This window comes from Triturus cristatus, chromosome 5_1, assembly GCF_964204655.1.
Source record: "Triturus cristatus chromosome 5_1, aTriCri1.1, whole genome shotgun sequence".
Lineage (NCBI taxonomy): Eukaryota > Metazoa > Chordata > Amphibia > Caudata > Salamandridae > Triturus > Triturus cristatus.
Window position 1 is genome coordinate 146,700,995 of NC_140587.1, and position 13,738 is coordinate 146,714,732.

Here is a 13,738-nt window from a genome sequence, read left to right on the forward strand (position 1 = left end):
TAGAATACACAATTGACAGAAATATGGGGAAAGTAGAACTGAGCACAACATAAAACATAAGTATTTAGTATGTTAACCAGAACAAAAAAATGCACACACAACTTTACAGAACGAAAGGAAAGCACGCGCAAAAGGAAAGCACGCGCAATTAAGTTTTATATATATATATATATATATATACCGAGCGCAACACGTCATCAAACACAATCAATTAATTAATATTTGTAGAGCGCACGGCTACTGCAGTGTCCCGGCGCTAAAGGGGTCGTCGACCACTGCACATACAAATAAAAAAGAATGCACAGTTAAACAACACGAGCACAAAACAGATACTCAATTAAAATTAGGGCACATGTTGCGTTAAAAAAAAGTTCAACCAAACTGACGCAAAGATTGTATTGATTTTTCTATTCGGTGATTTATTAGCGTCCTCGTGTTACCCAATGGTGGCATTTTCGGAGAACTGGAAAAAAGAATCTCGGTCCGTGCAATGTCCGCGGTGATCGGAGGAGGCGTCCACGCCGCGCAGAATCGCATCTTTCCTTCTACACTCGCGGTGACCATGCCCGGCCCGGGCACACCCATGAGGAAGCCTCCTTGTCACCAGCCGTGACTGCCGCACTGCCCTTCCCGCGGCCTGCCCCCTCTGCACAGCGGCGCTCGGGGATGGGTCAAGTCAACTGTACGGAGGAAGGAGGGGGGTCATCTCAAGATACAAACCCCTCGCTGCCTTCAGACAAACAGCGGGAGAGGAAACACAGCAGCTCCCCTCCCTTCCGCCACTGTCGGCTAGCGCACAAGTCGAAGAGTTAATTGGATGCTGGCGCTTTCGGGGCAGCCTTACGATTGGTTGGCTGCGTCGTGACGTCATTCAGTGTCCCCAATCGGAATAAAATGCGAGTAGTGGGCGCCTGCCCCTCAGAGGGTTTAGGAGCCCTGGTGAAGAAGGGGCCAAGGAGGAGAGCTGGCAGTGGTACCCATGCATCTAGTGATGAGATCCTGGCAGCGCTGAATGGGAAAGCCGGGGGCAGAGACGGAGACGTTCTTCTCACAGCCGGTGCCAGGCTGCATCTGAGGCTGTGTGCCCTAAGCAGGCTTCATACCCATGACATCTTCTGGAAACTACAGGATCCTTGGTACTCTGTGAAGGTCCGCCTGCTACGCCCTTTTGGGGCAGAATTTCTTGATCTAAGCACTTGCTTCCATTGTAGGCGCCCACCGGCCCTCCGTCTGCCTGGCAGTGCCTTTTTATGGGTGCAAGGGCATCCTTGCCAGGGACCCGCTGATCTGCCTCCACCACTCCAAGGGGTACCTGGTAACGGTTGCATCGACCCCTGCACGTTTCCTGAAGGAGCTTCTAAGGATACTCTTGACTCGTTGCAGGGTCCCTCCTGCCCCCAGGGTTGTCGGGGGCAGTATGAGAGTTGGCGCTGGTGGCGATTTTCATCTTCTGCCCGGAATACTCTTCCAACAGGTGAGTTAGCCCGGTGATGTAACACAACCTATAGGATGCAAGTTGTCCAGTTTTTTGGTTTATTTGGTTGTGCTGTTATCCTTTTAAGTGCTGGACTACATGTCCCATCATGCAAAGCAAACCAGATTGGATGAGCTACTGACTGCATGCAACAAAGGGAAAAGTGGAGGTTAGACCCTCCTTGTTCTGGACCGAGCTGGTATTTGTTCTGGGATTTGCTTAAATTGGTCCCTGTACCTAGAGAGGAAATGTGGTCAGGTTTGCAACTTTGCTACTCAAAGACAACAAGCCTTCAGCTGCTTCGGAAAGCAGTGAAATGCATGCCCCTGTGGCGCAGGGGGCACAGACCCTTCGGGGGCCCTGATTTAGTATAACGCCTATGATATGTGTGAGATATGGGAGGCTCGGCGCCCCCTCATCACATTCTGCATGTCCCATCGTTTTGTGTTACGCCAGCTATGCGCCCGTATCCAGGTTGGGTCCTTAGATCCCTTCCCTCCTCCACTCCTGGAAAGAGCCGACACCACAGCGTGGTGTGAGTTCGGTACTTCTGTCTTGCCAGCCATCCGTTGCTTTGGAGCTAGGTTTACTCAAAGGTGGACGGGCCAGCAGATGAACAGATGAGAGACCTGGGTTGGCTGTGAGAGCCTATGCAGGAGCCGAGCCGTGAACATATTTGGCATGTAATGAATGCACCAAACAACATTAAGACATTTGAAAAAGTGTATTTATTAACATGCAGAAGCATTTTACCTGACTGCATCAGAATATAGCCCTGCATTGAGAGGTATTAATTCAAAGTAATCTATATTTAAACATGAACTTAGAAGCATTGAGGCTTTCTTACCTCAAGACGGTGCTGCCAGTGAATGGAAAGGCGAGTTATTCGTGGCCTCGTTTCTTCTTTCAGCTGTAGCGCCGTTATAGTTTGTTAAATCAAACCTGAGGCTTTTGTACAGTGCACATCCGGAATCATGCATCTGAAGGTGGTCTCATACGTGATTATGGAGAAAAAGGTGGTTTGGTGAAATAAAGCATTGTTCTAGGCTCACACAATTTGGTTAAGTGTGGAAGCCAGGCTTGATCCCAGGTTTTCTAATTTCACATTGTGCATTTAAGCTCTAGATGGGTGCGTATGTGATGTTTCTAAAACACGAACCTTGCCAAAAGACGTCCAGGGCCAAAGACCAGCATAAGGTCCACAAATATCGGAGGTAGCTGGTTCGTGGGCTGTTAACACATTGTGATGTAGTGTTCTCTAACAAAAGCGCATCTTTACCTCTTCTAAATTGGAGCAGTGTTGTGGGGGAGTGGGCTGATAGATATGGGAATGTTGTTCTAGGTCATGGGTGCATAGGTGGAAAAGGCCTGCTTCCTTGTTTTTTTTGTTTTACACTCGGCGTGTAGTCCATGTCTGGGATGCCGGTGTGCTGGGAGCAAGTCAGCGTGTCCGCAAAATAAGTGGAGTGCTGGTAGGGGTGGCTTGTAAGTGATGCAGCTGGTTTTGAAGATGGTGCAGGCTAACGAGGGGCACCAGAGTTGCATCAGAATGGGTGTGCACAGACATGCTGTGGTGGGTTGGATGCCCATGAGTGGTGCCAGTGTGGAGTCTGTGAAGCCATGGAGTAGGGCTTGACCACCTTCTGGGTGCAAGAGTTCATGGGTGTGAACAGCAGTTCTAAAGTTGCTTTCTGGAAGAAGTTGTTGCGCTTTTTCAGAAGAGTGGCAGCTGGATGTCTCCTTGTGTTTATTTTTTTTTATTTTTTGGCAATGTGTTTCTTGAACCCAAGTGAGTTTGCATTCAATGAGAAGTTGGGGCTCAAAGCCCTCCAGGTGCATGTCATTGCACTATGTTTGTACTGTTTCTGGTTTGTTTTTCCCTCTATTCCCCCCCCCTCTTTTTACATCAATGGTTAACGCTTTGTCTTCAATTCTTGGCACATGAGGTTGCAGTGTGGGAGGTGGAGAAGCCACAAAACCTCACCTTGGTTTGAGCTTGAGAACCTAAAAGGACCATCTGCTGAGCCAGAGGCCAACATCTGGCTCGAGGCAGGCATCTGCTTTCAGTGGCTCGCCAACCTTTAGATTTACGCTACATAAATCATGTACATACCAATGTGAGAAGTTGGCCTGGTATATGCTGTCCACTAGTTATAGTGGGCATTTTGCACCAGTCCAAACAACCCCTTATTGATGAAAGGTTAAAGACCACCTTTATTGAAAGCTATCCTAGCGGTAGCTATGGAGAGCAGCCTTCAGGCTAAATCTTGAAGGAATGTAAAGCAGCCTGTTTTATTTTAAATAAATAAATACCTTACTTCTAGTCCCAGCTTCCACCCTTTACCAAATTGTGTGATCTTGGCCAGATTATATCATCACCCTTTGTTTCAGTTCCGTAGTGTGCCAATATATTGAATTACTTAAAGAGGGTAAAATATCCGCATAGGTGCTATATTCAAACTAGACGGTAGCATAGAACTGTATCTGCTGTCGGCTCTCCCACAAACACAAATGTGCCTGGGAGCCTTTAATGCAAGAAGACAGAAAAATCATCGCTCTGTCAGGCCACCTTTATACTCTCTTCTGGACCAACTGAACGCAGCTGTAAAGCGTGCATTTTCTTTTATCTCAAATATTCCTAAAATGCATGCCATTAAATTGTGAACCTAGTAAATTAAATGGCTAGCTATAATGCGATTAGCAGCGCGTGGCCGGCGCCCATTTCTCTTCAGGCCGTGAGAGATGTCGGTGTTGTGTTAAGATGTGCGGGTTCATGCCGCTCCCTCCCCTCAGTGTGAACCATTTTTAGGTCTCGCCTAGCGAATGCAGCGCATGCGTTGCTTCGCCTTGGCGAGACTATTGTTGTTGGTTTGGTGCGCGAAGGGAGACACACCATGTGCGCGCACGGACAAGCGATGTGCGCACGCATGGCATCCCCTCTCTGCCTCACACCCTCCCACCGCGCGCTCACACCCTCCCACCGCGCGCTTGACACATGTTGAAAGTGACCGGTGCTTTCAGGCACCCAACTCCATATATTGTAGGTGAAGCCTCTTACTGCCCCAGCTGGGCTCATCATAATTAAAAGAAAACTACAGAGCTCCGCAGACCAGTTCAAGCGCACCTCCTTGCAAATCACACAGAAGGCGCTAACCCTTGCAAGGAAGTCAACAGGTTTCCTTTTAAATTTTTGTGCATAGTTAGAAGCGCTACTGCGTCCGAAAGCCGAGATGGGGCGTGCTGAAAATGGGCACCCGACTTCTCTAAGCCAGGCCTATCCCAAGAGATGTGTAGCGGTCAGGCTAGCAGAACTGAAGCAAGTATGCCAGGGGCCCTGGTGTAAACAACGAGAATAGCCTCGTTTACTGCTGTTGGTGCAGTAAACTACAGGAATTACCAGGAGTCTGTGGACCTATCGGGGCAGTGAGCACCGTTGCCACTGCTCCAGTTGCACCCATAGTAGCCACACCACTGCACGCTGGGCACAGCCATGAATCTCAGGGTGATTGGGAAAGAGAGGGGTCTTCTCGAGCTTTTTTTCACGCAGTTTTCAAAATTAAACACCCGCCTCATTGAAGCAACGCCTGAGAATGCACGTGTACAGGCAGTGCTGCTGGTACTTTTCAATATATTTAAAAAGGCAGGGAAGTAGTTGCTCAATGCTGAGGTAATGAGTTTGAAACCCAGCAAAACCAAATCGGTTTCTCATGCTTCCAGATCGAAAAATCAAGCTTCATTATATTAGAGGATAAACACTGGTAATTTACAGTGCTTAGAAATGGAATTGCAGTATTAACCGCTAGATGTATATAACAAGTTATAAATAATCTCTCTAAAACAGAATTCATTGAAAACGTGCAATCGGATTTTGGAATCTGGTAAAATACAGCTCACAGCACAAGGTGTGCGCCAAAGAGGTCTGCACAGGCTTGAAAGTAGCGGTCCAAATGGGGACAGTGCAGGCTAGGCTTCTACACTTTCAAGATCGAAAACATATGTGCATTTCAGTTGAATAATGAAACCTGCTTGGCCTATGTACAGTGAGACCCGTGAGATTTTGAAATCACCTCAATAAGTCGTCGATATCGTTGTGATGGTAGGAGTCAGCTCTGTGTAGCTGCTGTGCCCCGGTGGCAAGCGTTGTATCATCACAACTGGCCACAGTGATCCGTAAAACAAGGGGCGGCGACCTTTCTGTAACTAGAGGCACCACCCTGCCTTTGGAGAGGCCACCAGACCCGTCACACACCAGTCCATCGACAGTCCAGCTTTCCTAAGCCGATAATGGAAAGGGGCAAGTGTGCAAAATCCAGAGGCAGACGTTTATACCCAGTAATTTACAGTGGCATTCTCTTTGCCTCCGCCTACCAGACAACGCGTGTCTTCCGTGGCTAAACATCTGCTGGCGCAGTCGCAAAGGGCGCTTTGGTATTCGCAGCGCTGGACTACTGCCCCGAGCGCTTTCAAGTCGCGAGACAGATCGGCACGCAGCGTTTGACTACTGCCTGAGCGCTTTCAAGTCGCGAGACAGATCGGCACGCAGCGTTTGACTACTGCCCCGAGCGCTTTCGAGTCGCGAGACAGATCGGCACGCAGCGCTGGACTACTGCCCCGAGCGCTTTCAAGTCGCGAGACAGATCGGCACGCAGCGCTGGACTACTGCCCCGAGCGCTTTCAAGTCGCGAGACAGATCGGCAGGCCGAAGTTCATATCTGCAGGTCGAATGTCTCTAGGAATCTCCAGAAACAAAAATTAAAAAAGTTTACCCTCAAAGGCAGATCTGTCTGAAGGGAAACACAACATTAAGAGGAATATTGTCGGCTGTGATTGCTAGGGCACGTTTACTTAAAAAATACTGGCTTTATTCTCTTCCCGACCCACCTGTGGTGTTTGTAGCGGCAGACCAAGGGGTGGTGAGGCCTATGGGGGGGCAGGACACAAACGGGACACAACAGCAGGGGTTACTGGAGTGGGCCGAAGACCTCGAGCGGTCTCGCGCCCTTTTATTTATACCGTAGGGCGTGCCCGCCCTCCGGGTGCGTGGGTGCGTGTGTAGCGTGCTGGAACGGGCCGGGTGGCTCCGTTACCACATCCCTCCAATCTTTCAGATACAGAGATCATTTATCGCCAAACCATTCAGTTCTTGTGCACACCACGCAAAGTCTCTCAGTCTCTTACTTGGGGCCGGGTTTGGCCGAAGTCCATATGGCCGGCTCCTGGGAGCGTCTCCTCGGCCTGTACCTCCTGCCCCACAGACACTGGGCACCGCTGTCTCGGCAGAGGGCCCGCTTTCTCGATCGCCCGCCCCGGGCAGTGGGGTTGCGCTCTGCAATGGGCTCGCCGGTGTTCCTGGTGAGCCGCGCCCCTCCGGGGCTTCCAACTCTTCCTCCTCCGGGTCGGTCTCGGGGACGCCAGATGTTATTCGTTTGAACCAAGACGCATTTCGCGTTACTGTCCGTGTCCCTCTCCTGGCGGACACCATGGTGCCCCGCACTCCGGTCACTTCCCACACCTCCGGTTCAAACGGGGTACGATACTTCCAATTCGGGTACCGGTCCTTCAGGATGACCCCGTCTCCCACCTGGAGACTCCTCCCCCGGGCTCTCCTCTTCAGACTGGCTTTCTCGTTGGAGGTCCGCCTTCTCCCTTGCGCCGCCTCTTGGTCTAGCGGCGTGGGCAGCCATACATGACTCGCCGGGATATTGTCCCTGGGGGCCTTCTTGAACAGAAGGTGCGCTGGCGCACACCTGGTGGTACAGTGGGGGGTCCGCCGGTAGGCACTTAGGAACTGTGAGAGGCACTGATCCGCATCTTCTCCGTGCTCGACTCCAATTCTCAGCGCCCGGTTCATCGTGCGCATGAAACGCTCCACCTCCCCATTCGCCTGGGGCCACTGCGGGGTAATCTTCCTGTGTCTGACTCCCCGAGCCGCAAGGTATTCCTGGAACTCTCGCCCTTGGAACGGGGGCCCGTTGTCCGATCGGACTTCCTCCGGCAGGCCCATCATGGCAAATATGCGATCAAGCGCCGCTCGCACCTGGCTGAACGCCGTTGATGACACTACTTCCACCACCGGGAACTTGGAGTGTGAGTCCACCACCACTAAGGTGTGTCGCCCATCAGGGAACGAACCAAAGTCTATACTCAGCTTGGACCAGGGTTCCAGACAGGGCTCCTCCGTGATCACTGGGTGAGGCGTCGGCTCCCCCCCCGTGATGTTGCACGAGTGACAGCTGCGGATGGCTTCCTCAACCAGCGCGTCCATCCGCGGGAACCACACCTTGCTCCGCAGCCTTGCCTTGGTCTTGGAGATGCCTTGATGCCCTTGGTGTGCCAACCTGACCACCTCTCCTTGGAGACTCATCGGGATGACGAGGGTTGCTCCTCGCAGGACCACGCCGTGCGGCCCCTCGCTGAGTTCACTCCGCGCGTTCCACACCTGCTGTCGATACACTTTCTCCTCTTCGGTGAGGGCCTGCACTCCATCCAGGAAGTTCCGCCAGTGGTGGGTCGCCAGCGTGCGCTTCACCTTCACGAGGCAGTCGTCCAGTTCCGTGGCTTTGCCGATGTCTTCCAACGTGAGTGCCACCGGGCATGCAGCTTGCGACACTAGTCGGACGAACTCCTCCGTCTCCGCCTCATCCGCCTGATCAGGGCGCACCGGCTCCGGGTGGCGGGACAGGAAGTCCGCTGGGTTGCTGGCCCCGGGTCGGAACACGACCTCAAATCGGTACGCTTGTAGCTGGACTGCCCATCTCTCGATCCTCGGGGGCCCTAGCCTCGCCGTGCCAGCGAAAAGCGGAACCAGGGGCTTGTGGTCGGTGACCACCCGGAAGTCGTGCCCATACAGGTAGAGATGGAAATGTTGGCAGGCCCACTTGATGGCCAGCGCCTCCCGCTCGATCTGCGCGTACCTCATCTCCGTAGCCGTCAGAGCCCTGCTGGCATACGCGGTCGGGACCCATTCTTTCGCCTCCGTCTCCTGCATCAGGACCGCGCCCAGCCCCACGGGGCTCGCGTCCACCACCACCTCTGTCCGCCGGTGGGGCCTGAAGTACGCCATCACCTTGTCATCGATCAGCGCGTCCTTGACCGCTTGGAACGCCATATCTTCCTTGGCCGTCCAGGCCCACGGGTGACCACTCTTCGTGAGAAGCCGGAGCGGCTCCGACAGGGACGCCAGATTGGGGATGAACCGCCCGCAGTAGGTTGCCATCCCCAGGAAGCTCCTGACCTCGGTGGCCGATGTGGGCCTCGGAGCAGCGCGGATCGCTACCGCTTTCTTCGGATCCACTCTCAGGCCGTCCCTCGAGAAGATGTAACCGAAGAATTCGACCGACTCCTGGTAGAAGGAGCATTTGGCCTCGTGCAGGGTGAGTCCACTATCCGCTAGTCGCTGTAGCGTGTCACGCAGATGCCGATGGTGTTCTTCCAGAGTTCGCGAGAACACCAGAATGTTGTCACTTAGGTTGATGACTCCCTGGAGACCCGAGAGAGTCTCCCGTATGGCGTTTTGGAAAACTTCAGCCGCTGACGAGATCCCGAAGCTCAGCCGCTTATACCTCCGCAGGCCAACGTGGGTGGAGAAGGTGGTTATGTTGCGGCTGTCGGGGTGGAGTTCAAGCTGGTGGTACCCCGCGTTGAGGTCCAATTTCGTGAACCACTGCGCGCCGTTGAGGTCGGCCACAATGTCGTCCATGGTGGGCGTGAGGTGTCTTTCGCGCTTGACTGCCTTGTTTGGGAGGCGCATGTCTACGCACAGTCGGATGGCGCCGGGCTGCTTGGGTTTGGGCGCCACGACCAGGGGGGACACCCACGGGGTCGGACCCGATACCTTCTCAATCACCCCCAAGTCTTCCAATTTTTGCAACTCCTCTTCTACCTGTGGTCGCAGGAGGAATGGTATTCTCCGGTGACGCAGCGCCATGGGCCGGACCGACGGGTCCACGTGTAGTCTGAACTGCTTTCCGCGTAGGCATCCTAGACCTTGAAACAGCATCGGAAAGTCCTTCAGTATCTCCCTTGCATGCAGCTCGTGCACCTGATTTGCAAAGAATACCAGCGCTAGATCTTCGGCGGTGTGGCAGCTCAGCAGGGTGCCCCTCTTACCTTCCGCCACGTGGAAGGTCGTGGCCAACTTCCGGCCTTCGCTGACGACTTCAACGTCAATCACCCCTCGCAGGGACAGTGGCCGGTCACTGTCGTACGTGTAGATGAGGGCTTTGGAGGGTCTCAGGGGTGGCCGTGGCGACAACCTCTCATACTGGCAGCTGTCCATGACGTTCACCGACGCCCCCGTGTCGATGAGAGCACTCACCGGGGACCCAGCCACCAGGATGTCACACATGGGCGGCGGTCTTCTCTTCGTGCCTTCCCGGCCTACAAACGACACGAAGAACACTTCCTCTTCTTCTTCCCCATCTCCCTCGAACTGTGGCGTGGAGTTTTCGCGCAGGGCGGCGGATTCTTCCACCGTCAGTTGGTGTACGCGCGCCGGAGCCCCACGTGGGCCGGAAGCGCCTCCGCGCCCCCTGCGGCTGCTCCTGCAGACCTTCGCAAAGTGGTTCGCTCGGCCGCACTTCAGACATGTTTGTCCCATGGCGACGCACCGGCCGCCAGGTGGGTGACCTAGGCCGCAGTTGCCACATGTGCTGCCCTGCGGAGCCCTTGCGGCTCCTCGCTGATTGGTCGGTCGCTTCTGCAGCACGTCCACTCTCTCTTCCTTGATCGCTGGCGGCTTCTGGGCAGCCGCAGGCCGGTTGAGGGCCGCCTCCATTGCATCCGCTCGAGCATTGGACAGCTCGTGAGACCGGCCTAGGACCAGGATGTTGTCGAGGGAGATGCCTGGCTCCCGCAGGATGAGACGCCGCAGCGGGACCGATCTGCACCCTTGAATGAGCTGAGCCCGGATCTCCGCCCTTTGGTCTGGCAGCTCACAGGACAGGGAGAGTTTCCGCAGGCGTGCATAGAAGACGTCAATGCTTTCATTTTCTTCCTGTCGCGCCTGGCGCAGCTTAAACCACTCGAAATCGGGGTTCGTTTGGGGATCAAAGTGGCGGTTCAGGGCCCTTATGGCGCCCGCATAGTCGTCGTCGTTTCCCCTGTCTGGTAGAGTTTCGAAAAGGTCATACAGTTCTTCGCCCCCGTAGCACATGAGGAGAGATCTCTTGACCGTGTTGTCCGTCTCCCGCACTCCGACAAAGTAGTGCTCCAGCCGTCCGATCCATGAGCGCCACCGCACCGCCGCCGTGGAGGGGTCTGACAGTTCGCTGAATGGCGGCAGCGGGGCCACCGCCCCGTGTCCAGGCGCGGCGGCCGCGGGCTGCGCGGCGGCCGCGGGCAGCGCGGCTGCCTGCTGAGGCGGTTGCGCCGTGCCACTTCCGCTGGCGGCAGGGCCCGACATGTTCGGCACCTCTCACTGTGCACGTTCTCCGACCGTGGCTGCTCGGCTGGTATCCAGGCGAGACCTACTTTCCCTCTGCTGGTGCTGCGCGTGGGCGAGACCTGTGCTGCTGATAGTGTTGCCCGTAGGCGAGACCTGCTGGAGCTGCGCGTGGGCGAGACCTGCTGATGGTGCTGCTCATACGCGTAGGCGAGACCTGCTTCCCCACCGATCTGTGTTCTTTTTTTTTTTTTTGACTTCTTTATTGTCCGTTTATTTCCCTCAGGCACTGCTGAGGACGCCCCCTGCAGCAACCGGCTGTCGGGGCCTTCACCGGCAGAATCCAGGCTAGCCAAAACCCCCAGACGCCCAGGCAGCTCACGAGGGTCGATTTCCCCCTCCGACGGAGCTCACCTGCCAAGGACCGGCTTCGAGTCTTCCAGCGCGAGGACGCGCGCGCGGCGAGGTCCTCCCTGTTCCGCCTCTGCGGAGAGCGCCGGGCACCCCCAGGCAAGTGCGATGAGCGTCGGAGAGGCGAGGCGCGGGTAGGCTCCGCCCTCGTCGCCAATGTGGTGTTTGTAGCGGCAGACCAAGGGGTGGTGAGGCCTATGGGGGGGCAGGACACAAACGGGACACAACAGCAGGGGTTACTGGAGTGGGCCGAAGACCTCGAGCGGTCTCGCGCCCTTTTATTTATACCGTAGGGCGTGCCCGCCCTCCGGGTGCGTGGGTGCGTGTGTAGCGTGCTGGAACGGGCCGGGTGGCTCCGTTACCACACCACCTTCATGACCGACCGTCACCCAGCCACTCCAAGTGGAATTGTGTGTACGCCATCATGAAGCTAGCAGAGTGCAAGTGATGGATGCCTTTACAATGTGCAAAAATAAAATGAAAACACGCACTTTTATTAGAAAAATGCATCCGCTGAATAAGTGTTAAAAAGACAGTTTGGAGCCCAAGCAATGGCTCTGGGAAGAATGCTGAGGTACATACAAACGCTGCTGGACTGGATGTGCAAGCTTCCTCTACTTGACGCTGCTCCCCGCTCACCCCCAGTTATTCAACCGAGGTCCAAGGTCCAGCTCAAATGGAACTAACAGCGACCAAACCCTGTGTGGAGCCGCTCTCTGCAGAGTGACCACTTCTATGCATCAGGTACTGAATTAGGACCACCATGGTGTTTCACCTATAGCTGCATCTCTCTCTCATATCCATGTACTGAGGGGCATAATGCAAGCAGAAGGTGAAGGGGACTCTTGGTCTCCCATACCTCACAGATATTCAGGGGCCGTGGCCTAAATGGGGCCCTCAAAGTGTTGGGTGCCCCCGCACCACAGGGGCCTGTGTTACATTGCACAGCATGTATTATACAAACATTTTTTTTAAAAACATATTTTTATTGAAGTTAGTTATTAAACCATTATTCAAACAATAGCAGTCATTGCAGTCACATCGTTTCTTTACAGATTACGTAACCAGCATCATTTTACATAATGCAGCACATTGAGGATAATGCAACAAGTGGCTGTTATGGCGCACAGACACTACGTAGGTCTACAAGCGAAATATAGCGAGGCTGCACCGTGCCTTACTGGCCCCTGTTCAGAGGCCATCAAGCGAAGGGGAAACATTGTGCAAGAGGTCCGGGTCCCAAACGTGTTGTTGCCTCAAGGGCAGAAACCCTATCTTGCCAGACTGGAATATTCAACAACTTGCAGATTAAAGCGGCCCCCAACCTGCCTCGAGGAAGAGGGTTTGCAGCACTTCCTGGGCACAGGGCCCTACAAGCATGCTGAGATTGAGAGATCGCAGCCCTTCGCCATTTAATTATCTTTCTGTTGGATTGTAGACGAACCCCACACCGCGCTTCCTGGATTTAGGTTGCCACTGTCTGACGCAGCCTCAGGCACTTCCTGGTTTTCAAACTGAATGTGTTGTTAAATGTGATATTGTTGTTAATAAAACACACTTATGTATTCAAAAGAATGAAGTATTTCAACAAGAAGAGGGAAGACGATGTAGCCTTACTGCTAGAGCGGTCGAACTCGAAGCTGGGGAACAGGGTTCGAGTCTCAGCAACGACGCTCAACATCCTGTGATTCTGGGCAAATCACTTAATCTCCCTGTGCCTAACAAAAACAAGCATTTGCAATGCAATAGGTCTCGCATTTACGCAAGTTTCAGCTATTCGCATTGTAAATTAAAATGTCTTTTATTTATGTTTTGGTTTTTAAAACAAATAAAAGGTATTGCCATTTGCAATGCTAGTAGCTTAAACTCTCGCAAATACGAGACCTATTGCATTGCAAATGCTTGTTTGTATTTCAATGACTGCATCTTGTTTACCGGCGGTCATTGGGGCACAGCACTAGCCTTTGACCTACCGCATGCACTCCGCTTCAAGGCGCTGTAAACAGCTAGGTGCAATGGCCACAGGAGTGGCTCTTGCTTGACTTGAGGGTGTGGGGGCTGAGGGCTGGGCACCAGTTAGCCATTGAGCTTTGTAGAAGCTTCCTTCGTGCCTGCTGCTGCCGTACATTCTGATGTTTGCAGTATCTTGAAAACGCCAGACTACAAGCACCAGAATGCAGAGCTATCAAGGAATTTATGAATGACCGTGACGTGAAGCACGTCACTCTGAGCTATCTTGTAGCGTATCTGTGGGTGTGTGTGTGGGGGGGGTTGGGGCTGCAAGTGCTGGACTCCAGTCTTCCTTGCCCACCTGGATGCTGCTCCTGGCACATCATGATGAAGACATTGATATACTCCTGTGCCCACCTTGCCTCTTTCCCACCCATTCTCTGCCAATCTGCTGTTCTCTCCTTCAGCTTTATGCCCTGCTGGGTACATAGCATGGTGTATCAAGTTCTCCCCTCAGCCTG

General features: G+C 53.7%; 1 protein-coding gene across 1 annotated transcript in view; it reads left to right on the forward strand.

Moving 5' to 3' along the window:
- The first annotated feature begins 1,338 nt into the window (after positions 1-1,338).
- The window catches only part of LRRC24 (leucine rich repeat containing 24), a 165,563-nt gene continuing 153,163 nt past the window's right edge, over positions 1,339-13,738 (forward strand). The window contains exon 1 of the mRNA XM_085604666.1: positions 1,339-1,474. The gene's annotated coding sequence lies outside the window, so the exon portion shown is untranslated. The remainder of the gene's footprint in view (positions 1,475-13,738) is intronic.